This window comes from Schistocerca piceifrons, chromosome 1 (assembly GCF_021461385.2).
Source record: "Schistocerca piceifrons isolate TAMUIC-IGC-003096 chromosome 1, iqSchPice1.1, whole genome shotgun sequence".
Classification (NCBI taxonomy): domain Eukaryota; kingdom Metazoa; phylum Arthropoda; class Insecta; order Orthoptera; family Acrididae; genus Schistocerca; species Schistocerca piceifrons.
In genome coordinates, this window is record NC_060138.1 from 231,301,145 (window position 1) to 231,328,233 (window position 27,089).

The window sequence follows — 27,089 nt, forward strand, 5'->3', positions numbered from 1 at the left end:
TCTGAGCTCTGTTGCATAGCAATCAGATTTGCTTTCAGTTCTTAGAAATATCCAACATTGGTGGATTAAAATGATCTGTGAAATTACTCCTTTTCCAAAGAAAGGATCAAACTGTTTAATTAGAACTGAATGCTCCCATCAGAAATGTTCTCGATTTGGTATTCATTAATAGATCACAATTGAAGTATACATCAATTGTGGAATAAACATGTACCTTTATGAAGTGAACAATCTTTTATTGACTTTTGTGTCTATGAAATTCTTCCCGTTACATGAATTATCTGTTCACTGGCCTATATACACGTATATAATACAGTTTCCTTCAAAATCTCGCAACGGCATCAATTTCTGCTTCACAAGAATGAAAAACTCCTAATGAATTACTTCTTAACAAAATCAAAGACTTCCTACACTAAGAATAATTATCTGAGTGCTAACCGCCACAGAGTAATAAAGAATATCTTTATCTCTCTCTCTAGCATCATCACATCAAGTTACGCTGCTTTCTCTTGTATTGCATGATACATCATATATGCCCCTCTTGTGGACGAACGTTTTTGGGCAAACACGAGCCTTCACACAACACTATGTCGATGATTTTTCATGATGCTGTATATTACACTGGTCAACACTCATTTTCTTGCCAAGGATATTTGAGTGGCTTTAGGATGGGTTAGTGGTGCTGAGGACGAATATAGCAACCATTTATGCAGTTTGGCTCTAGTTTTTTAGATAATGCATGATTTATTCAAAAAATTAGAAAAAATTGCTAATACTGAACTCGAGCGCTACAAACTACAATGAAAAAAGAAAATAATCTTTATAAATAGCTTCTATGAAAACCTGATAGGCATTTGTCCACATATAAAACATAATTGAAAAGTTTCTCTATAAGTATATCATTTTCCGTCCATGACGAACCGCTTCCTGCACGCTTTCCTTTTATAGGTCTCTTCAGAACAGTCACGTTGCAGATTCCAGCAATAATCTGCCATCAGATGCCTGTCCCATCTTCCTTTATATCTTTCCTCTATTCCTTTCATATCTTGATGGAACGGCTCTCCTTGTTCCTCATTGAAATCACCTAGATTACGAGGAAATCGATCCAAGTGGCTGTGAAGGAAGTGCAATTTTATGCTCATGTTAGCTCCTAAGTTTTGAAAGTTAGTGAGCATGTTTTTGACCAGTTCCTCGTAATTGGGAGCTTTATGATTGCCCAAAAAACATTTTACAACAGCGACAAAACTGTTCCAGGCCGATGCTTCAGTGATAGTCATGACACTTGTAAAATTGGTATCGTTGATGAGCCTGCGAATTTGAGGACCATCAAATATTCCTGCCTTAAGTTTTTCACTACTGAGTCCAGGGAACGTATTGCAGATGTATGTGAAGCAATTACCATTTCTGTCTAAAGCTTTGGTGAATTGCTTCATTAGTCCTAACTTAATATGTAATGGTGGAAGAACAATCTTGTCCCTACTAACCAGAGGTTCATTAATGATGTTTGCTTCACCAACAGCCATATGTTCCCTTGGAGGCCATGTTTTCTGCTTCCAATGTTCGTGCTTTGCCCTACTATCCCACATGCAGATAAAACATGGGTGCTTTGTGTATCCACTTTGTTCTCCAAGCAAGAAGTTCACCATTTTCAAATCAACACAAATCAACCACTGGTGCTGCATATACTGAATTTTCTGCAGAACCATCTTGATGTTAGCATATGCTTCACAAAGTTTTGTTGAGTGGGCAATTGGAATAGATGCGTAACGATTGCCATTGTGTAGGAGAACACATTTTAAACTTCTAGTGGAACTGTCTATAAAGAGATGCCAGTCCTCTGGTCTATATTCCGGCAGCCTCAATTCAAGTAAAAGTCCAGGTATATTGCTGCAATACACTATAACCTCTTCTTGGTTGAAGTATGGAAGAAGGTTTTCTTCTCTCGTCCGGTAAGCTGTTATTTTAACACTTGGATGAAGACAGTTCTTTTCCTTAAGCCTGGATGCTAAGAGTTCTGATGCTTGCTTTGAAAGATTGAGTTCTCGTATCAAGTCACTGAGCTCCTTCTGGTCGAACTGCTGGGGTTGTGTCTCACGTCCTTCGTATTCCGAACCACTACTTGTACATTCCTCGCCGTGCACATCGTCATCTGATGATGTTAGCGTGGGTAATGTTGTGAAGGTTGGTACAGGAACATCGTTGATGTGCACCACCGGTCTTCTTGCTGACTCCAAATTGGGATATTCCCACTTTCGTTTTTTGAACCTATTAAAACCTTTCACATTAACAATGCAAAAATAGCAATCATCTGTATGGTTCTTCTGCTCTCGCCATACCATAGGCACTCCGAAGTTTAAGCTTTTCCTTTTTCGTTTTGTCCACTGCCGTAAGCACTCCACACAGCATTTACAAACTTTATGGGGTGCCCACGCCTTGTCTTGATCTCCAAGTTTAATTCCGAAATATGCCAGATACGCTTCCTTCACAAAAGGAGTGATATTCTTCCTGTTCTTTTGAAGAACGTATTCACCACAAATGTAGCGGAACTCATCTGGATGGTTCACGCAAAGACGGCGTGAAGAACTCATGTTTTCCTAAAACAAAATTGCACAAATACTACATATTATGCAGAACTTTCTTGTATTTGCATGTCAATCACATCCAACAAACATCATTAATTGTTTTGTGTGACATGAATACTCACCTCTTATTTGCTACGTCACGATGAAAAGGTTCTATCTCCTTGAAGCTGCACTGCACATGTGTGTGACTTTCGACCATCGCCATTTTTCTTGTTTACACTGAACGCTACCTATCGGCTGTTGCGGGGATTACCTCGACCAACAAATGAATGTCGAGTACCGCCGAATTCAAATCTGCACAACCCTCAATATCTTCAACACACACACCGCACAACAGGACTGAACACATGCTGACAGTGTGATGTTTGCATGATGTAATCCTCAACCACACAGATGCACTCCCTGAGCACAATTGTTTAATAAAGATAGTACAATATCACTAATTAAAAAACAGGTAGCAAATACATTACACCATATATGGACCCTGCAGTCGATATTATCCACATGAAACTCTCATTTCCACAAATAACCTATATCTCAAAAACCAGAGCCAATTTGGAAAAAGTACAAATATACTCGGAATGAGTATCATAACAATATCCCATTTCCGTTAAAACTTCCCTGGCAACGAAAAAAAAGTTTTATTTTGTAGAGCTGTGTTATTAATGTCCACTACATAGAAATATCTGTAGTAACATTTTCTTATTAGTCCATACACTATCAATTGAAAATTGAACCTAAATTATACATTGGGGTGCATATAATTAATGAAGTACAATATTGTGCTAACAAATCTGTGCTGCTTGAAAATTACTGAAATGCAGCTTATATGCATAGCCCATTTAGCATGCTTTAATTCGTTTGTTGAGGATGGCATGAGATGTGATCAGAATCTTTTTTCATCATCACTCAAAGATTCTGTCACGTGCCTTGGGATGTCTCAAACTTGCAATCTAGCCATTCAGCCAATCCCCACAAAGGGAAACCAAGGAGAACCTCGGGGAAGATTCACCATCCTCGTATTTCTCATTTGCAAAAAAAATTAATTGAATAACAATGGATAATAGAATATTTACAATATGAATATTTTTTGAAATGAATTTAAACACTTTTCACAAAAGAAACACAACACTGTAAATCTTCTGTGTCTTGAGGTGAACAGTCGATGCGTTGGGTTACATCCATACAGGATTCCCTTCTATCTATCATCTTTTGGTAACTGATTTGAATTCTATTCCCATTTCATCGTATCCTCATGGGTATTATTTTTTCAGCACAGGGTTTACATAAAAATAAGAGTCAATGTAAGTTCTGTGAAAAAGGTGTTTTATCTATGCTGAGCTGAAATATAACCTAACCTTAAGTCCTTTCTAATTCTCTGTCCTGAATTCTAAATATTGGGAAGTTGTAAGATGTTCTTGATTCTTATCAATAACCGTAGGATGCACTATACACTAAACCAACTGATATTGCCATCTCAACCTATGCTCGTCATCTTTCAGATGCACCTTAACACTTGTTGATGTGCTTGTAACTGCTCAGCATTCACATAGTTGGTAACTTCACAAGTAACAATTGCAATGACAAAATTTACATACACAGGTATGTTACAACAATAATACAATTACAAAGAAAATGTCCATTACAAAAGATTGAAACAAAATAGAAGCGGGTTTTTAGCTGAGAACGGGTTACCCCTTCCGAACAGCATGACTTCATCTCAGCGAGTTTAAAAAGATACACACATTCACCGACATCGTCAAATTTGACATACGCAAAAAATATCTTGCCATAGACCAGATTCATTTGAATCACTAACCCATGGTCATTATGCATTGTGAGACCTGATTGAAGTTATTATTAATTAATTAATTAAAAATTAAAAGAGATCAGTCACACTATAGCTAAATTCTCTGCATTCTGGAAAGAAAACTTATCTCTACATTGAAAAACAAACACATAATGTCTGCATACATCTCGAACATTATGCCTGAAATGAAAAACTAACTACTAAATTGCAAAAAGAAACAAAATATCCTAAGTATGGTTCATAGTTTCAATGTAAAACTGTCTAATCAATGTTATTTGAGATGAATAGTATCTTCAATCTTCAGAACTTTCAGTCATCATGAAATTCCTTCAACAAGTAATGAGGATACATTCCTTTCTCCTTTTCATTCTTCACAGCCTTAAAAACATAGGCCTCTGGATGAGGTATTTTTGTAACCACAAATGGTCCCTGATACAATAATTGCCATTTTTTGTTCCTCCTCTGTATAAGTGAAGCCTTAGGATGAGTTTTTACTAAAACTTGGTCTTTCACTTTATATGTTTTTATTTTTCATAGTCGACTGTCAAAATAGATTTCTCTTTTCTTCACCTTGTCCATTATATTGAGTAAGGCTTGGTGTACTTTATTTCGTAGAGACATTCTGTCAATTGCTACTTTAGGGATTGGTCGAATCCAGACATTCTGTTGCTGTTTTCCAAACATCAGTTCGTACAGAGTGCACTCTGTCGTATTGGGTGTCATATTGTTCACAATTTCTTGAAAATTGTCAAGATAATAGATCCATTTGGTTTGTTGGTTGTGTTCTCATGAACCGGTTTAATTCACAAAAGATTTGTTCCACAGGATTTGCAGAAGGGTAGAACACTGATGTTAGAATTTGTTTTATACCACAGCTGCTTAGTGTTTGCCTCCAGCAAAATCCAGTGAACGTTGATCCATTGTCAGAAAAAATAGCCTCTCGTTTGCCTACATTGACTGTATAATCCTTGACCAGTTTCTTGATTATGGATGCACCAGTAGCTGATTTTAACGGGTGAAGTTTGACATATTTGGTGAATATATCGAGAAAAGCTACAATATATTTGTGTCCTTCCGATGATGGTAGAGGACCACAGACATCAACCGAAATTATCAATAGTGATTTAGTAGATATAATAAGATGAAGGAAATCCATCACACAAAAATCTCCTGGTTTGGCTAGCTGAAAAATTTTAAATTTCCTTAACTGTTGTTGCACTTTTCTGCAGATATTTGGGAAGTAGCAATATCCTTGAAACTTCTGAGCACATTTTAATACACCCAAAATGTCCCCAAGTGCCGGGCATGTACAAAATTAAGTCATCCTCGTTCTTCTCGGGAATACACACCACCCAATTTTCTGAATCAAAATGCCCTTTGAAAAATAAGACATTGTCCTCTACTTTATACAATAGCTTCAGATCTTCATTTCCAGGTTTTTCTAAAACTTCTTTTATTGAAAGCCATTGAGGATCTTCATTTTGTAGTTTTCCCATGTTCTTACACATTTTAAGAAAATGTTTCCTATATATTTTATCAGTCATTAACAGAACTTTGAATTTGGATGGATTGTCTGTGATGTTGATTGTTGAAAAATCACCGTCTGGCATTCTTGACAGTGCATCGGTGATGAAATTGTCCTGTCCGCTTATGTATTTAATTTCAAATAGAAACTCTTGTAGTGGGAGCGTCCATCTTGCTAGTCTGGGATGTAATAATTTACACATTTTCAAAAAACTTAACGCTTTGTGGTCACAGTATACTGTTGTCTTTGCTCCGTATAAGTAGTAGTGAAATTTTTTAAATGACCAGGCTATGGCTGATGCTTCCTTTTCGGTAGTCATATACATTCTTTCACAAGCAGTTAAGAGTTGGCTAGCAAAAGCTATTGGACAGAAAGTTGGTTTTCCATCTATCATTTTTACTTGGAAGAGGCAGGTACCGATTCCAATTTCCGAAGCATTCTTGGCTCGTATCTGGATGATATAATATTTGTGAGTTAACTAAGGCTTGTTTTATTGCTTCAAATGCAATCTGGCATTGTTGTATCCACACTCATGGAGGATTTTTGCGCAACAAGCTGTACAACAGCTCTGCATTAATAAAGTGGTCGTAAATGAAACGCCTGAAAAAAGAGGCAACTCCGAGGAATCCCTTTAATTGCTTTTTAGTTGTTGGAACTGCAAAGTTTTTGATTGCCTTTAATTTCTCAGAGTCTGGAAAGATTCCCTTTTCATTTATAAGGTGAGCCAGAAATTTAATTTTATCCCAAGCAAAATGGGACTTCTGCAGATTTGCAGTTATGCCTACTTCCTTGAAACAGTCCAACACTCTCCTCATTAAGTCGATGTGCTCCTTCCATGTGATCGTAGCAATGAGCATATCATCCACAAACAAAGTTAAACTGCTTTGAAGTGTTTGAAGTGCAGGTCCCAATGCATAATGTAGAGCATTTATAAAAACTCCCGAGCTCACGTTTAGCCCAAAAGGTAGAACCGTAAATTGGTAGCTTCTACCTGTGTGTACAAATGCAGTATACCTTCTTGATTGTTCGTCTAGCCAAAATGAACTGCTGAGATCAATATTCGATAAGTATTTTATCCCTTTGAACTTTTGAATTAACTCATCGATATTTTCCGGATGAGTTCGTATGGGCACAGTAATCTTATTTATTTGCCGTACGTCTAGCACGAGACGAACTTTTCTTCCCTTTTTTGGAACAACTTGAAGAGGACTACAGTATGGACTCATTGAAGGTTCAATAAGCTCCATTCACTCATCTGTTGGATTTCCACATAAACCACCTTTCGTTGATTCCACGGTACTGGATAAAAAGTACGGCGGAAAACCTGGTGTGGAATCACATCTAAATGGCATGTGTATCCTTTGATTGCATGAAGGTTTCCTTCAAAGACTTCATGATATTCCTGTAGAAGATCGTATAACTGCTTTCTTTGATGGTGCTGCAAATATTCAGGTTCTTGAACTTTTTCATATACCACATCTTCAGTTTTTAAGACTGGTTGCAAATAATTAATTTGGTATTCCCGTGCAGGTTCACAATGTATCCATTGGATTTGCAGTTTTCATCCATGACAATACTTTCCATGGCTACTATGTTCCCTGAGAAGATCCACCTGATGTCTTTGATCCATTATTGTAAAACTGGCAATGCCCAGAGAAAAATCAATATGCCAGTTCCTCACTCTAAATTCATCAATTCCCAAGATACAGTCCTCAACCAATTTTTCTATTACAAGGAATGTGTAATTTATAGCTACATTTCCTATACCTAACTGTAGTTGAGTATGCACTTTAACCTGAGAAGACCTACGACCAGTAGGGCCTACAATCCTACAACATCGAACAGGGAAAATCAGTGGATTTACTTTCTGAAGTATTCTTTGAAATAACTTCTCAGAAACAACATCTGCTGCTGCTCCCATGTCTAAAGTAACTTGCACAGTAATGCCTTCAATTTACACCTGAATTTTCACAACAGGTTCAGTGGTATGTTCCTCTTGACAAGGTATCATATCCTGCTAAAGTTCTTCTATTAGTAACCTGTCATCATTGTACCAGAAAAAATTGATGCTTGAATTCTCACCTCTCAAAACTTCCTCGACTGCGCTGTCGGGGCTTCTGACATTCGAGTCTAGTTTGATGATTGTACATTATTAGTAGATGTTTGGCCCATTATGTCAGTTATTACTGGTGATTGGTTTCACCATTCATTTGCATTGACGTTTGGCTCCCAAACTGAAGTTTGTGGTTGGTTGTGATACTCTTGGGTTTGTTGCTGATATTGGCATTTTGGCTGATAATTCCCCTCTTGATAATATCCTTTCCTCTGCTTATTATTTTTCCTCCATTTCCATTTATATGTTTGTTCACCTTGTTGGTCATGATTACTCTGTTCAGGATTTTCATTACAAGATTTCACATTTTTCTGGAAATAATTCACCTGTGGGTTTGGTGAATTGAATTGCGTGCAAAAGATTTGTTTCCATACCCGCTATTCTCTTTATTGTTGCTATTATATTTGTTGGGTTGGTTACTTGGTTGGGTATAGCAAACACGTGATTCTTCGAACAGGATGTCTATTGAATCCAATGTGGCTAAAAAATCTTCCACATGTTGTTCAGGCACATGTAGAAGTTTTTCCTTTACTTCAAGTGGAAGTTTGGCCTTTAATATTCAAATGACACCCTGTGTCAGGATTGGTTCATTCCAGTATTTGCTTTTATTTATGTACTTCTCAAAATACTTCCTTAAAAATCCATTTTTGAAAGAAAATGGTTGTGGGTCAAAAACTTCCTTGCATAGTCTTTCTTGCACTCCCTTATTCCAGTATTTGTGCAAGAAAGCGCTTTCAAACTGCTCATATTCATGACACCATTCGGATGCTTCTGATGCCCACATCAATCCATCCCCATGTATAAATCCTGCAACGTACATATTTTTTTTGTTGCTCAGTCCACATTTGTGGCACTATCCCTCTAAATTTCTTGATAAAGACCTGAGATTGATGGACTTCCTTTTGGGGTTAAATATCTGAAATTGATTATATTTAAGCACTTTCTTCATTCATAGTCACAGGTGTATTCTGGTGACTATTTCGTGGTGGATGATATTCCTGATAATTTGGTTCTTGTTGATTTTGTGAATATGCACCAATACATGGATATTGTTGCATGGATTCGGTTTCACTGGTTTCATCAGGAATAATGGCTGTTTTTGATAAACTGCAGGTAACAGGTGCCCCTATGGTATTAACTAAACCTTGATGGCGTGCTTTGAGTGTATTTTCAATCTTTACCTTCCAAGTAGGAAATTCTTCTCCTCTATTATCCTTAATCTCTTGAATTTCTGATTTAAGTTGTCCTTGTGCAGTATCATTGTTAACTTGCACATTAGCAACCATTTCTGTCAAGGTTTGATCAACATAATTTTGAGCCATCTCAGTTTGCTCTTTCACCCAATCCTCTATGTCTTTAGAAAATGTGATCTTTTGTTCACTGAAAAGTTTCTCTAGATGTTTCTTACCTTCGAGATTAAGACTGTCTATTCTACGAGTAAGATCAATGATTGCTTGCTCGTTGTTGTTCTTAATTGTATTCACATCCTATGCAATGGTGTTCTGTGCATGGACAACTCCTTGCACTTGATTACTTAGCTTATCTTGATGATATACGATATCATTGTATTTGGTTGTTAATTCTTTGTATTGCTGTTCTTGCATAACAAAGTGTTGTGCTTGACTGGCAATCAAGTGACTCTGTTTTGATTCCAAACTTTGGAATTTTTCAGTAATATTATCATTTATTGCTTTTAGTTTATTAGATGGTTCCTGAGTGAAAGTGGATTGTGCCATTGCAAAACTAGATTGTGTGGTTTCCAATGCTTGGAATTTGATTAATATCATTTGCAAAAGCGGATTGTGCCATTGCAAAATTAGATTGCGCAGCCTCCAATGCTTGAATCTTATTCGTTAATACATTAATCCCTTGTGATATGACAGTCAAATTTGACATTAGCTGGGGGAACAAATCAGTATTCTCAGCAATTGACATTTGCACTGGGTTTATTGAAGATTGTACTGACACATTAACTTCATTCTCGCGTGTAGTTGCAGGCAATGCTCCTCTAGCAAGTATGTCTGTATCAGAGGTCAAATTCATGTTATTTGTTGGTCGCTGAGTATTTCTTTGGATTTCACTAGACATATGAATGTTGGAAATTCCAACAGTTTGCGTCAATGGCATGAGCACAGTAATTACTGCTGGTTGCTCAGCCACAATCAAAATTTCACTAACTATGCCTGTATGAAATTCCGTGGCACTAGTTGATGATATATTTACATTACTCAGTTGATTTTGTGCCATCATGATGTTGTGTGCTTGCTTATTGGCTTTGAACATATACCTAGTTAACACCATGAAAATAAGCAACAGACAGCTTCTCTACTAAATACTTCCCACAAGAGTTAATATTGATTTCTACACATGCAAAAAAGGTTAATGTCCTAATGCTGTTAATGCACAGTTTACAATGTAACAGAACACGGTACACAGATAACACATAAAATACTGTCTTAAGATATCTACTGAAATAATGAAATTCTAGTCAAAGTAATACAGAAACGACTCATTTACACATTAAAATCAATAAGTAAAAGGTCATTACAATTCATAAATGCTCAAGAAAGATAGTAATTCAAATGCCTGGCCTTTTTTAAGTTTCAGCCTGGCTGCTAGGATGGCGTACATGTTCTCCTCACAAGATACTCCTGCACGTTCAGTTAGCATGAAACATACAAGGAACCATAATGTAGTTACTTCTTCTGGATATACATACATGCACAAAAATGAAACATTAATTACTTAATTAATAAGCTAACTAATTTCACAAAAAATTAGAACTATGTCTGTCACAAAGTATGTTACAGGTATCCGTAATCACAAATATGTTTGACTGTTAGTGTCATGTCTAACTGTCACCATTAAAGTGATATTAAAATGTTGTTGCAGCAGTCCTGTCATGGTTGCCATTTATAAAGTCTCTCTGATGTACACTTATATTAAGTGAGTGACTCTCTCTATATGTTTCCCACACCACCTTGTGTTTGCCTTGATATGTATGAGTGACTGTGTGTGTGCTCTGTTGTGTTGAATACCTACACCGTGGTTTTATACAGGGTGATGTGTGAAACTGCTTTCTCACTACACAGTTCTGTTGTTGAAGCGATCTGCTCCAACTGCTGCAGATGCTGTATTGAAGCTGGAAGTGTTAATCAAAGTTGCAGAGAAAGATTCGTCTGGGCTCTGTTACATAGCAATCAGATTTGCTTTCAGTTCTTAGAAATGTCCAACATTGGTGGATTAAAATGATCTGTGAAATTACTCCTTTTCCAAAGAAAGCATCAAACTGTTTAATTAGTACTGAACACTCCCATTGGAAATGTTCTCGAGCTGATATTCGTTAATAGATCATAATTGAAGTATACGTCAATTGTGGAGTAAACATGTACCTTCTTGAAATGAACAATCTTTTATTGACTTTTGTGTCAGTTGGTTTGTGGGGGTTGAAGGGACCAGACTACAAAGGCCATCATTCCTGACTTTTGTGTCAATGAAATTCCTCTTGTAACATGAATTATCTGTTCACTGGCTTATACACAGATATATAATACAATTTCCTTCAAAATCTCACAATGGCATTGATTTCTACTTCACAAGAATGAAAAACTCCTAATGAATTACTTTTTAACAAGGACAAAGACTTCCTACACTAAGAATAATTATCTGAGCGCTAACTGCCACCTAGTAATAAGGAATACCTTTGTCTCTCTCTCTCTCTCTCTCTCTCTCTCTCTCTCTCATGCACCATCACATCAAGTCATGTTGCTTTCTCTCATATTGCATGATACATCATACCATGAACTTAGACACAACATACGCACCATGAAATGTGCATGAGAAGACACAGAAGAATGGCAGGAGGCTCAAGTTACTAACCCAGACTATTAGCATGTTACAAAGCAACCACAATTCAGCAGTGTAGACAGTGTGCTGTATCGAGAGACAAGATGTGGTTTGTGCATAGTGATATCAGAAAAATTCCAAAATTGGTGTTGAGGGATGCTCACGATTCAGTTTTAGTCAGACACAATGGCCACCAAACCACAGAATGCTTAGTTGCACAAAATTACTGGTGGAAGACACATAAGGATGATGTCAAATATTATGCAAAGAATTTTATCCCATAGACACAAAGAGCGGAACTCAGCCGACAAAAAATTGTATTGCAGAGATTAGCAGAGACAGATAAATAATTTCAAATGATCCCCATGGATGTAATTAGACCATTCGCTCAAACACCTGCAGGAAACCATTTTGTACCAATGATAATTTATAATTTTTTGCATTTCATGTCTGTGATTGCTGTACCTAACCAGCAGGCAGAAACAGTGGTACACACAATGGTTTGTTAAGAGTACTGAAGTCTGGAACACCAGAGACAGTGATAACAGACCAAGGTCAAAATCTTACATGAGGTTTAATAAAGCAGTTGATTATTACAATTAAGGAATTCAAGACAAGAAGGTTAAGCCAGCAGGACAATAGGAAAAATGTGGTACTACATCAATAGCCCAGTAGTCTTAATGACAGTGATGCTCCACTCCCTTATGTAGTAACTGAGTATAACTTGAAGATTGATTGGATTACAGGCTTATTCCCATATTAAGTTGTTTTCTGTCAAAGCATGCCATCTCCTTTTGAGATAGCACAACACTTAAAAAAAAGTGTCAGTTCGAAATTTTTCCAAAAGGTTAAAAAGTATTTGCCATCAAATTAAAAAGATGAACACCAAGGCCTTAGAACAACAGGGAGGTAACCATAGCAAAAATACAACATTATTGAAGTATCATGTGGGACAGTGGGTAATGTGAACCAACCTATATGTGCCAAAGAGGAAGATTAAAAAGTCTGTTTTGCATTACAAATAGTCCAGCCAAATAGTAAAACTGACATAAACTGTTAATTGTAAATTACAACTTCCAACATGCACCATGATAGTGCACATAGGCTGTATTTGTTTATTTAAAGGAACCACGGAGACACTATCTCCATTACTGGCAGCACCTTTCAAAGGGGGAAGGGAGGGGTGGAAAAAAAAAAAAAAAAAAAGAAAAAGAAGAAAAAACGAAAAGAAAGATAAGATTTAGATAGTAAAACAGATTATACCTATGGTTACTCCAATCTATCCCTATGTACCTAGGCTGTGGGCCTGAATGATGAGCTAACAAAGGAATTCCTCTTTCTTTAGGGTGTGGTTCTTTTCCAACCCTTGACGAGTGGTAACAGTTCCAGCACTGGGCATTGAGCACAGTAGAAAATGGAAAATGAAGACAGGAAGCCTCATTGTAGAAGGTCTGCTGTGCTGTAGTGAAGTGACAGAATCCCTCAAGGTACATCGTCTAAGTAGTGGCATACTATTTGTGCTACAGCCAGACATAGTAATAATGTTAGGTCATCAGAAGACTCTAAGGATGAATTGTAATATATGGCAATTGAATACAAAATTTAGCAGTCAGAAGATACTTTTGCAAACTGCAACTCATGATGAAAAACCAACGAAGGTTGAGTCATACACGAGGGGAATCAAGTTGCTGCAATCAGATTTTACATGTAACAGAGGCAACTATGCCAGACTAGGGAGCTAGTTCAACGAAAAAAGGAGCTGGCTAGACACAGTTGGTTGAATCTTGAAAACTGATTTTGGTACGTGGTAACCATAGACCAACACAGGACACAGCTCTCCAGTCTTGAAAGGGATGTAGCAAATAACACTAAGCAGCTGTGCTCCTTACTCACCACACTCAAGACTTACATTCAGGCATCAGCAGAGACCACCAGTCACGACTTGGGCATATTTAGGGGCTGTAGACACCCAGCTAATGATTGTGAAGTTCCTTCCCACCCTCATCAATAGTATTATGACGTACAGACAGAAACCAATGAACTGCAGGAGGCACAATTACATTCTGTCCATGGTCATTCAATGCTGCTACTGGGTCTGTTCCTAGAAGGGTTATGAAGGTTTCAAGCAGAATTAGCAGAACCACTGGAATTACTAGAAACAGTGGGTATAGAATTTTTATCACTGCTGTGTCACATGGCCACCGTTGCTAGTACTCATACACAAAAGGCTACCCAGCTGAAAATTCGAATACAAATACCATTAACTTTTAGGGAGTACACATTTGAGTTTACACCCTCCATATTTACCCAGTAGCCTGGAGAGCCCTGCAAAAGTTTGTGCATCCGAATACTACTTGTGGCACCTAACAGACAGTCCCATATCCTGCTCTCCATGCGGTGATACTACACTGCTGAAATGGGTCAGTCACCATCAATCCCACATAATGAATACGCGCCATAGCCAGGTCATTTGAGTTCATCCTGTTCCACTTCTATAAATCTATGATGGTATACCCTAAAGAAGTGATCACAGTTAAAACTAAATTTTTCAAAAGGGTAGGATTGCACTGCCTGTTTTCTGTGGAAAACCCAGTGGTCACCTTTTACACTTGTTACAAACAAGTCTAACAACCTACACTGACACAAGCACCCCCACTATGTGGCTGCTTTTCGGACTACTTTCACAAGGCAATGACAGTGCCTTCAGCTACTGAACACCCTTTGAGAATCTTTCATATTAGCAAGAGAGTTCGATGATATGGAAGAATGCAGCAGTGATATTTCACCTTCACGATCAGCCTTCTGACAGCATTATTCATTCTTGGGTGGCCAGCCAGTCATTGCTCAGCTGCAGCTATGTTATGACACTCAACCATTGTCAGACGCTACTGTGAAGACAATGCTGTCCCAATGACACATCTTCTACCATCATCACTGGGACTCGAACCTCCCACTACTTTATATGACGGTAGTATCTGTTCCCGAAAGAACACATACCGTGGATGACCATGCAGCTTTGCTAGAAATGAAATGATAATTAAATAGACACCCTAGCTGCAAACAGGCGTTGGTATACTTCACTGGGGACATGTTGAAAATGTGTGCCCCGACCAGGACTCGAACCCGGGATCTCCTGCTTATGCCGGCCGCGGTGGTCTCGCGGTTCTAGGCGCGCAGTCAGGAACTGTGTGACTGCTACAGTCGCAGGTTCAAATCCTGCCTCGGGCATGGATGTGTGTGATGTCCTTAGGTTAGTTAGGTTCAAAAATGGCTCTGAGCACTATGGGACTCAACTGCTGAGGTCATTAGTCCCCTAGAACTTAGAACTAGTTAAACCTAACTAACCTAAGGACAGCACAAACATCCATGCCCGAGGCAGGATTCGAACCTGCGACCGTAGCGGGTTAGTTAGGTTTAAGTAGTTCTAAGTTCTAGGGGATTGATGACCACAGCAGTTGAGTCCCATAATGCTCAGAGCCATTTGAACCATTCTCCTGCTTACATGGCAGACGCTCTATCCATCTGAGCAGACCGAGCGAGGTGGCGCAGTGGTTAGCACACTGGACTCGCATTCGGGAGGATGACGGTTCAATTCCGTCTCCAACCATCCTGATTTAGGTTTTCCGTGATTTCCCTAAATCGTTTCAGGCAAATGCCGGGATGGTTCCTTTGAAAGGGCACGGCTGATTTCCTTCCCAATCCTTCCCTAACCCGAGCTTGCGCTCCGTCTCTAATGACCTCGTTGTCGACGGGACGTTAAACACTAACCACCACCACCATCTGAGCCACCGAGGGCACAGAGGATAGTACGTCTGCAGGGACTTATCCCTTGCACACTCCCCGTGAGATCCACATTCCCAACATGTCCACACCACTACATTCGTAGTGCGCCTAATAGATGTTTGCCCATCATACTCATTACTCGTGGCAGATTAATCTAGCAAGTCCCACACGAGTTCGGGCATAGCGTGTGCGTTCACACAAGAAGGTCAATGGCCGGGAAGCCATATTTTAACTATATATGACGGTAGTATCTGTTACCGAAAGAACACATACCGTGGATGACCATGCAGCTTTGCTAGAAATGAAATGATAATTAAATAGCCACCCTAGCTGCAAACAGGCATTGGTATACTTCACTGGGGACATGTTGAAAATGTGTGCCCCGATCGGGACTCGAACCCGGGATCTCCTGCTTACATGGCAGACGCTCTATCCATCTGAGCCACCGAGGGCACAGAGGATAGTACATCTGCAGGGACTTATCCCTTGCACGCTCCCCGTGAGATCCACATTCCCAACATGTCCACACCACTACATTCGTAGTGTGCCTAATAGATGTTTGCCCATCATACTCATTACTCGTGGCAGATTAATCTACCAAGTCCCCAGTGAAGTATACCAATGCCTGTTTGCAGCTAGGGTGTCTATTTAATTATCATTTCATTTCTAGCAAAGCTGCATGGTCATCCACGGTATGTGTTCTTTTGGGAACAGATACTACCATCATATATAGTTAAAATATGGCTTTCCGGCCATTGACCTTCTTGTGTGAACACACACGCTACGCCCGAAGTCGTACGGGACTTGCTAGATTAATCTGCCACGAGTAATGAGTATGGGGCAAACATCTATTAGGCACACTACGAATGTAGTGGTGTGGACATGTTGGGAATGTGGATCTCACGGGGAGTGTGCAAGGGATAAGTCCCTACAGATGTACTATCCTCTGTGCCCTCGGTGGCTCAGATGGATAGAGCGTCTGCCATGTAAGCAGGAGATCCCGGGTTCGAGTCCCGGTCGGGGCACACATTTTCAACATGTCCCCAGTGAAGTATACCAACGCCTGTTTGCAGCTAGGGTGTCTATTTAATTATCATTTCACCTCCCACTACTGTCTGACCACCCATGTACTGGCAGCCCTGTGGCTTTCACTGGTATACTCACAGGGATCCAGCTACACTCATATGTCCTGGGGCCCAGACTAAGGACTCCTCTGCCCTGTGTCACCTGGGTGTGATGCAGCCTGCCATAGCCATCCATCATCTAGTACTGAGTTCAGGCTACTGGGTCACCAAGCCAGCTGTTCTATGACAACAGCTAGTGCCACAGCTGGCCTGTTATGGGTCCAGATGCCTGAGAAATCCACTGACACCACAGTGGCAGCATTCGCTACCACTGATAAGATCAGTGGTAGGAAGTCAACATGCTGAGAGATGTCATGTTGATATATTTTCTACACTAATCGAGATTCCAGAGATCAACACAAGTAATTGAATGATGTAAATAATAAAAAATAAAGGGCCTTTATACCCACAAGCTCCCTTTCCTGGTGCACCTACATCCATCACTGACCCACACCAAGCCATCTGCAATGCCAATGCTATAGTAGAGTTGGTGAAAGAAGACCACTGTTGCCAGCTTTCAAGTATTTCAGTGAATGTAGCTAAAATTTACAAGTGAAAAGTTGAATATTGAAAGTATGATGGTCATCAGTCAGTTGAAAAAATAGATACCTAGATTTAAAGTTGTTATAATAGTCAGTTACAGTTTTAGTTAATATTTATGTTGTTTTAATTATTCATAAAGTAAACACAAAACACTTTTCTTAAGCATTTCTAATCTAGTCAAAATATTTAAGTTATTGTGTTTATTTATTTTAGAATGCTACCACCAAAAAACCAGAATGATTCTGAATTGCGAAACATCTGAAATGCACACAAAAAGGAACAAAAATGTTTAGGCTACACAGTAAGTAAGTGGATGTAATCAAATCCAGAAATAGGTAGCATGGCTAGTACATTGCAGTTACAAAGAACAGTCTCACAGTGTCTTTTACAGGAGATATTGGTGCCCCACTAGATAAACACAAAGAAAAGAGCAATAGTGACACTGATGATGAAACAGCTTCATGCCATTGTTATGGCTCATAAGAGTAAGGGATAGGAAATTACAAAGTTTTATTACAACTCATTAACACTTCCACAGGTAAATCAAGTCATGCCAGGTGGAAGCAGGAAGTGAGCTGGCATGTCACAAGTGGATCATGCCCTAGACACATTACAACACTCTCTGCTCAGTGAGAATATTTATTCAGCAGAAAGAAGACTGTGACAGAAAGCCAAAGGAAGTGAGACAAATATATTTGTCAGCTCATAAGACACAGCGCAAGAAACTAATCTCCTATACATGAGCACATAGTGAGGAACTGGCACAGCAGTTAACAGCCTATTAAGTGAAGACAGCAGAATAAGAAGGGCACATGTGGTCATTACAAACTGAATCTCCTGTCATAGCCTCACACTAGCTCCCTTTAAGTACACCAGCGTTCCAGCTCTAATCATGATTTCAAACCCCCCTCCCCCCTGGGGGCTTACCACTCTTTGGCAAGTTCGTGCTTGGCTACCACGGGGCCTCAGCCTTCGCAGCATCTTTTTTCTTCTGTGCTCCATGTCTATCATCTTGCTGTTCTTTTTCCCCTCTCTTGGAGAACTTGTCTGGGGTATTTTCTGCAATGTTCTGCATTGTGCACAGCTGGCATAAGAACAGTCTCACCACTGTATTTTTTTTCCTTTTCCTTTTCTTCATTCACCTTATCCTATCCTTCCTCTGCTTCACCGTTTGGGGCTCCTTTTTTTCTTCTTTCTCCCTTTGTGCTCCTGAAGGCCAGCTCATGCATCTGACATGTAACAGGTCGACAGGTACGGTTCGCATGTACCCCCTGGTACAGGCCAGGCCAAGGGAGGGGTGATTGCCTGAGCTGCTTCCTTCCCAGTTTGCCGATTGATCCCTCTGTAAGGTGTTCGAAAGGTGTGACCTGAGATGTGAACAATCACCTAAGGTGGCTGCACCCTCTTCTGAAGTGGCCCCCAGTTGGAAGGAGCACACCATTGGAGACACTGGCAATTGTGGAGGATTTTCAAGCAATGAGGCAATCATCATCTTTACCATCCACATCTACCAAACATAAATGGAATGAAGATCACAATTCAAAGACCCCCTCAGCAGTGCCATGTTTCCTCGTGGTTTCACGTACTGAAGATGGTCAGTCCTTTGTATTGATACATCCATTTCTAATTCAGAAAGGTGTTGATGCGATTGCTGTCCATGTGAAATCCTGCTCTCGTTTATGCAATGGCACTTTGCTTTTACAGACTACTTCTGATTCTCAAGCACAACAACTGCATGCCACTTTGCTTCTCCGCAGCTATCCCGTTTGTGTCGAGAACTCGCTGTCCCCTCATACAGCAGAGCAAGAAGCCATCAAACTCTCGCCTCTTGGGGTGAAGTCCTCAGCTACACAACTGGCCAGCTGGAAAAGACAGAAGGAATACTCCCTTGAAGACTTCCTAGTCCCTCCAGTCAACCAACACCTGAGTCTTCTCTGCTAACCAGAAAGGCTCAAAGAAGTCAAACAAAGGCAAAAGGTCTTCTCCCTCACTGACTCAAAGATCCTCTTCGACCCTGTTGCCACGTGATACCCTCTCTGACACATACTCGAGCGACTGTATCCCGTGTGCTCTCCGTTTGCTGACTCCTACCCCACCTGTGTGCACACCCAAATGGCAGCTTACTGAGGCTGAGTGGTGGCTTTACTCCTCCCTGGCAACCTTTGAAGGACAAGTTTTCCTCAGTTGTGATGACAAGGTGGCATATCTTACAAACGTTATCCTTACCACCACAGAACATTCCATTCCTCATACTTCCTCTTTACCACACCATGTCCCAGTCCCTTGCTGGACTGAGACATGAAGCAGCACGATTCGCACACGGAGACTTGCTCTCTGCATTTTTAACTGTCGTCCTATGATGGAAAACTGCATTCATTACAAACAGATGCATGCACAGTGTCGTTGCATTCTTTGGGATAAGAAAAAAGCTTGCTGGTTTTGATTCACTAGTTCTTTTAACAGTTCCAGTCCCTCTTCTGTCATGTGGACCAATCTCCGATGGCTCTCTAGTAGAAAGATACATTCCCCTATTTCTGGCCTGACAGTAGCAGATGATGTCATCGTGGACCCTATTGCTATCTCCAACACCTTGGGCTGCCGTTTTGCAGAGATTTCAGAGCCTCCCACAATCACCCTGCCTTCCTCCATCTGAAACGAGTGGAGGAGGCTTGGATGATACGCTTCTCTTCTCCAAATCATTGAGTGCTACAATGCTGCCTTTACTATGAGGGAGCTAGATCATGCTCTCACTTTGTCTCGATCATCCACCCCAGGGCCAAACGCTGTTCAGATTCACATGTTGCAACACCTTTCTTTTGTGGGCAAGCACTTTCTGCTTAACATTTACAACCACATCTGGGCAGAGAGCATGTTTCCCAGATGCTGGTGTGAAGCCACTGTCATACCTATACCTAAGCCCGGTAAGAACAAACACCTTTCTTCTAGCTACCTCCTCATTTCTCTCACCAGCTGTGTTTGCAAGGTGATGGAACGTAATGTTTCATGCCTGGCTGGTATGATCACTTGAGTCTTGCGATTTACTAACCACTGCACAGTGTGGGTTTAAAGCACAGTGTTTTGCAGTTGACCATCTTGTCACCTTGTTCACCAATGTCATGAATGGTTTTCTTTGGAAATCTCAGACTGTGGTCGTGGTTTTTGATTTGGAGAAAGCCTAAAACACCTGCTGGAGGACTGGTATCCTCTGGATTCTCTACATGTGGGGCTTCTATGGCCGCCTGTTCTGTTCCTTTCAGGAATTTTTAAAGACTGAGTTTTCAAGGTCGGAGTGGGTTCTGCCTCGTCGGACTCCTTTATTCAGAAAAACGGTGTGCCTCAGGGTTCCACCCTGAGCTTGTCCTCTTTGCTATTGCCATTAATCCTATAATGGCCTGTCTTCTGCCAGACATTTACAGCTCTATTTTCATTGATGATTTTGCCATTTTTGCAGTTCTCCATGGACTTGTCTCATTGAGTGGCATCTTCAGTGATGTCTCAATCATCTTTACTGATGGAGCACCGACAATGGCTTTCATTTTTTCACTGACAAGACTGTTTGTATGAACTTCTGGCAGCGCAGTTGGGTTCTTCCACCATCTTTGGGCCTGTTGCTCTTCTGTTCATTGAAACTACAAAATTGCTCGTGCTCATGCCTGATAGCAAACTCTGTTGGTCCTTACATGTGTCTTACCTGGCGACCCACTGTATGCAGTCCTTCAATGTCCTATGTGTCCTCAATGGTACTTCTGTGGTGCAGGTCAAACCAAAGCTGCCAAACTACAGCTTTCCTACCACCATAACTTTCTCCTCAGCAGATATGCATGTCTTTTGTCTGCCATACGTGACCACCCATACTATGCCTGCTTCTTCGATGACTCCCTTGACTGCCAGTATGGGGTGTGTCCCTCTTCTCTGTTACCTCTTGGGGTTCACTTTTGGCTATTACTCTGGCAGCTTAACTTCATGCTACCTGCAACTTAACTTTCCTGGTGGGTGTGAATCCTTCACCACCTTGGTTTCGTGCAGCAGCCCATGTTCACCTTGGCCTTTGTTTGCTTCCAAAGGACACTACGCCAATCTTGCTCTATCGTCTTCAGTCTCACGACCTTAGCATGGAATTTTGTGACAGTACCTTTCTGTACACTGATGGCTCTCGGACTGACCATGATGTCTTTGTCATTGGTGCCAATGTTTTTCGGTATTGGCTCCCAGAACACTGCTCAGTATTTACAGCAGAGCTCTTTGCCCCATATCAGACCATGCAGTACATTTGGCGACACAGGATTTTCAATTGCCTCATCTCCTCCGACTCTCTCAGCACTCTTCAAATCCTCTGTGTGCTGCACACTGCCCATTTCCTTAGTGCAGTGGGTCCAGGAAAGATGTCACTTGCTCACCCTTCATGGAGCCACTGTGATGTTTTTGTGGCTTCCTGGTCACATCAGTCCTTGTACCTCAGCCCACTATTTCTTATATCCCCTTCGATGATCTCTGTGTTGCTGTCTGCCAGCAGCTGGCATCACCACTCCTCCCTTGATGGGAACAAGCTCTGGGTTATGAAGCCTCTCCCAGCAGCTTGGAACCTCCTCTCAGCGCACTCGAAGTGAGGATATCATTTTAACTAGGTTGCGTATTGGGCACTGTCTCTTTAGCCATTGCCATTTGTTAAGTGATGCTCCCCCACCACTTTATGCATATTGCGCCCAACTTTTGACTGTCTGCCATATCCTGATGCAGTGACCTTTTTTTAACTGCTTACATTCCTATTTTTGTTTTCCATCTGAGCTATCACCTATTTTAGTGAATGACGTGCGGGGTGTCAACCGCATTTTATTTTATACCCATCATAACAATACGGCGAAGGCCATTTCAATTTTTACTTCTGGACCTCCATTTCTCTATGGCATACTCTATAGACCTTTCCCCATGTCCCTGTTTTCAGCAATTGGGATTAATGTGTAGTCATTTTTAACTCCTTTTGTCTTCGTGTTCAACAGTTTTGACATGGGTACGTATGACCCGAGTTGTTTTTGCACCCTAAAACAAAACACACAAACATCACGATATGATCATTGCGATCAGTGGCATTCACAGTAATAACACTTGATTCCATGATTATGATTTTTGTAGTGAAACTATGTTCTAGATGCTCCAGCACAGTCTGTGAAATAGCCAAAGATGTACAGGAGATCATGGTGTTTACCTAATGAAGCGCGCTTTATCCAGCTTTGCTTGCAGCGCCATCCATCGCAACAGGCGGAGAACTGCAAGGAATGTAAGAAGTCTCCCTCTGTGCTCTTTCTATATCAATTGCGCGCTTCCATGCATTGCTGAGTGCATAACTGGAATCTCTGTCGAAATTATTTTCACAGAGTCTAATTTCAACTGCTTCCCTGATGGCAGAGTCCCAATAGTTTGAAGCGTGAGCAAGTAGTCTTGTTTCATCGAATAAAATCTTATGTTTATTTAACAAACTGTGCTCAGCCACCGCTGATTTTTCTAGGTACCTGTATTTCAGGTGACGCTGATGTTCCACACTGCGATCGGCGACAGTTCTTATAGACTAGCCCACATCATTTTTGCCACACTCACAAGGAATGCTGTAAATTCCCTGTACTCTCAGGCCAAGATTATCTTTCACGGGTCACAGCATTTCCTTAATCGTCCTGGGTGGCCGGAAGACTGGTCTGATTCCTTGCCGGCTCATGACTCTGCCGATCTTGCTGGTCATTGCACCGCAGAATGGTAGCCGCGCGATGTGTTGGTCCTCTTGATCTGTTCGAACAGCGTCCTTTCTTGGTTTCTTCGCCAGAGTAGATCTGATATCACGAACAGAATAACCATTTTTTATGAATACCGTCGTCAGATGGTTAATCTCGGAGCTGAGATGATCCTTGTCCGAAATAGTCCTTGCTCTGTGTACCAAGGTGTTCAGCATAGCTCTCTTCTGAGCTTGGTGGTGAAAACTACGCGTGTTTGGATATAAATCTGTATGCGTCGGTTTTCTGTGCGCAGAATGTCCGAGACGTCCATCTGATTTTCGCTCCACCAGTACATCTAAGAAGGGTAACTTTCCATCCTTCTCCACCTCCACTGTAAATCTTATGTTCTGATGTATACCATTCAAATGTTCAACAAACTGCTGCAGTGCCTCATTGCCATGTGACCAGATTAAAAATGTATCATCAACATACCTGAAGAAGTTAGCTATGGCTGGTGACAGTGGCGAACCCATGGCTGTTCCATCAATCATTTCATAATATTTTCCACCATACAAAAAATAGGTGGTCGTCAAAGTGTGTCGAAATAACTTCAGTATTTCAGGAGAGAAATGAGCAGCCAACATTTTTAATGTATCTTCCACTGGAACCTTTGTAAACAAAGAGACCACATCTAGGCTGATCATGATGTCATTCGGACCTATCCTCATCTGCTTTATAATGTCAACAAACATTTTTGAGTTAGTTATGTGATGGCTACAGTGGCCGACTATAGGTGCTAATAATTTGGTTAAGTATTTTGCCAACCGATATGTAGGAGACCCAATAGCACTAGCAATAGGTCTCAACGGAACCCCATCCTTATGGACTTTGGGTAGACCATATAACCTGGGTGGCCTTGGTGCTCTTGGTTGTAGATTCTTCACTAGTTCTTCTGGGAGGCCAGAGTTCTTCAGTAGCTCCCCTGTCTTCCTACTAAGTGCTGCTGTGGGATCCCGTTTAAGAATACGGTACGTGGCATCTTCCAATAATATGGCCACTTTCTTATGATAATCGGTAGCATTGAGGATAACTGTGGCATTCCCTTTGTCGGCGCCCTTTTCTGACGCCACGACACCACCATCTCGGTTCTCAGTAAGGGACTGAACTTTTCTCCAGCTCCACAAAAGCTACCAGTGGCTGAGATTATCAGTGGAGTAGAACAAGCGGTTCGGCACCTTCCTGAAGAGGCAGCAGATGAGGTAAGGCTTGCAACTAGTCGGATTTTAGCAACAGCCAAGCCTCCTAAGCCCAATGTGAGCAGAGTGGAGAAACTGGCATTGAAATCGTTGGGGAAGGATGAAGAGTTAGTTGTACTACCAGCCGACAAAGGGAATGCCACAGTTATCCTCAATGCTACTGATTATCATAAGAAAGTGGCCATATTATTGGAAGATGCCACGTACCGTATTCTTAAACGGGATCCCACAGCAGCACTTAGTAGGAAGACAGGGGAGCTACTGAAGAACTCTGACCTCCCAGAAGAACTAGTGAAGAATCTACGACCAAGAGCACCAAGGCCACCCAGGTTATATGGTCTACCCAAAGTCCATAAGGATGGGATTCCGTTGAGACCTATTGTTAGTGCTATTGGGTCTCCTACATTCCGGTTGGCAAAATACTTAACCAAATTATTAGCACCTATAGTCGGCCACTGTAGCCATCACATTACTAACTCAAAAATGTTTGTTGACATTATAAAGCAGATGAGGATAGGTCCAAATGACATCATGATCAGCCTAGATGTGGTCTCTTTGTTTACAAAAGTTCCAGTGGAAGATACGTTAAAAATGTTGGCTGCTCATTTCTCTCCTGAAATACTGAAGTTATTTCGACACACTTTGACGACCACCTATTTTTTGTATGGTGGAAAATATTATGAAATGATTGACGGAACAGCCATGGGTTCGCCACTGTCACCAGCCATAGCTAACTTCTTCATGGACGATTTCGAAGAACAAGCGTTCAACAGTGCTCCCTTATGTCCATCCTGCTTCTTCAGGTATGTTGACGATACATTTTTAATCTGGCCACATGGCAATGAGGCACTGCAGCAGTTTGTTGAACATTTGAATGGTATACATCAGAACATAAGATTTACAGTGGAGGTGGAGAAGGATGGAAAGTTACCCTTCTTAGATGTACTGGTGGAGCGAAAATCAGATGGATGTCTCGGACGTTCTGTGCACAGAAAACCGACGCATACAGATTTATATCTAAACGCGCATAGTTTTCACCACCCAGCTCAGAAGAGAGCTATGCTGAACAGCTTGGTACACAGAGCAAGGACTATTTCGGACAAGGATCATCTCAGCTCCGAGATTAACCATCTGACGACGGTATTCATAAAAAATGCTTATTCTGTTCGTGATATCAGATCTACTCTGGCGAAGAAACCAAGAAAGGACGCTGTTCAAACAGATCAAGAGGACCAACACATCGCGCGGCTACCATTCTGCGGTGCAACGACCAGCAAGATCGGCAGAGTCCTGAGCCGGCAAGGAATCAGACCAGTCTTCCGGCCACCCAGGAAGATTAAGGAAATGCTGCGACCCGTGAAAGATAATCTTGGCCTGAGAGTACCGGGAATTTACAGCATTTCTTGCGAGTGTGGCAAAAGTTATGTGGGCCAGTCTATAAGAACTGTCGCCGATCGCAGTGTGGAACATCAGCGTCACTTGAAATACAGGTATCTAGAAAAATCAGTGGTGGCTGAGCACAGTTTGTTAAATAAACATAAGATTTTATTCAATGAAACAAGACTACTTGCTCATGCTTCAAACTATTGGGACTCTGTCATCAGGGAAGCAGTTGAAATTAGACTCTGTGAAAATAATTTCAACAGAGATTCCGGTTATGCACTCAGTAATGCATGGAAGCGCGCAATTGATATAGAAAGAGCACAGAGGGAGACTTCTTACATTCCTCGCAGTTCTCCGCCTGTTGCGATGGATGGCGCTTGAAGCAACGCTGGATAAAGTGCGCAAACAAAATCTATGGATATAGAGGCCGCCACCTCAGTATGCATCGGTTTCACCGTGACGTCATCCAGCCAATGAGAAGCCATCCACTGCTTATAAAAGCGGAAGCCTCACCGGTCCACGACAGTCAGTTTTACCCCTGACGAAGATGACGGAGGTAGTCATTGAAAGCTTGGGATTTTATCCAAATTTGACGCGGCAAGTAAACCGAGAACTTTTTATGCAATCACAGGCTGCTGTCAGCGCTGAACTACAACACAGAAGCCAGTAACAGATTCTTTTGGTGTCCACATTACTATTCAATATCCAGGCACCTCTGGGTGCTGAAGCGTACCAGGCCAGCAGGAGGTGGTCAACCGACAACATTACTACTGACACCAGGTACACCACTGCTGGGTCATTGCAAAATTTGAAGTGAGACTGAGGACACTCCAACAGGTCAGACGACCACTTCACTAGAGGCAACAGGTGCACCTGCTTGCTGGCAACCTGCCGTGGTGTCGAGGTTGCTAAACCTCACCTTGGCATGTAGATGCTGAGCTGACTAGACAGAGGTCAGCTAGAAACCTTCACATAGCCAAGGCTGGTGCAGAAGAGCAATGACTTGTAAACATTGTGTATAAATGATTGAACTCTTAATAATGTTTTACTAGCATTGAAGACATGTCACACATTCTCAAGAGCTATACTGATTTCATGCAGAAGTGTCTCCACCCAGCCCCCTGGTACCATTGTGTCACATCACATTCATAGTCTTACAGTTGCTTCTGTTTTTTCAGATATTGTAACAATACAAGTGTTGTCTCATTGAATGTGAACCAGAGCCAGGAAAAGACTGTGGTTTTAGTAGAACGTAAAACCAGTCTAAGTTGCAGATTTTTACTTTTTATTCATTCAATGACTGGTTTTGGGCTGAGACCCATTTTCAGATCTTTATGCACTGTAAATGTTCATTGCACATTTTTGACATCTTTGGAAATAGCATTTTCAACTTTGTTATGATGATTTGAAAATAGGTCTCAG

The 27,089-nt window shown here is 41.0% G+C and overlaps 1 protein-coding gene and 2 non-coding genes across 3 annotated transcripts in view; 2 read left to right on the top strand and 1 right to left on the bottom strand.

Annotated features, from left to right (window-relative positions):
• The window catches only part of LOC124709272, a 119,146-nt gene that overhangs the window by 48,645 nt on the left and 43,412 nt on the right, over positions 1-27,089 (top strand). The window lies entirely within an intron of this gene.
• Trnat-ugu lies at positions 16,038-16,112 on the bottom strand. The gene has a single exon. It is a non-coding gene; the product is annotated as a tRNA-Thr (tRNA).
• On the top strand, positions 16,610-16,684 carry Trnat-ugu. Its single transcript has one exon. It is a non-coding gene; the product is annotated as a tRNA-Thr (tRNA).